Source organism: Buceros rhinoceros, unplaced genomic scaffold (assembly GCF_000710305.1).
Source record: "Buceros rhinoceros silvestris isolate BGI_N320 unplaced genomic scaffold, ASM71030v1 scaffold14797, whole genome shotgun sequence".
Taxonomy (NCBI): domain Eukaryota; kingdom Metazoa; phylum Chordata; class Aves; order Bucerotiformes; family Bucerotidae; genus Buceros; species Buceros rhinoceros.
Window position 1 is genome coordinate 1 of NW_010421708.1, and position 360 is coordinate 360.

Here is a 360-nt window from a genome sequence, read left to right on the forward strand (position 1 = left end):
TCCCCACGACAAGGGGGTGCCGTGAAAGATCATTTTCTTATAAATTGTGAAATTGCTTATTAAATTGTCCTAAAATCAGAATGCAAGTCAGTAATACATTGCAGGTACGAACTATCTCTACATCACTCCCCCCACATATATTTTCTGTTGGTCTTAGGGTGAAGGATCTTTCCGGGGTTTGTATTTCTAAACACATTCCTTTGCTTAAGGCAAAAACCTTTATCCTGTATAAAACTACAAGTTTTGCTATGCACATGCCTCATCCCTGGATCTTAAGCTCTCTCTGCGAAGAACTTGTAATTGCAATTGACTCATTTCACATTTTTCCAGCACAGAAGGAATAGCCAGAGTACCTACATT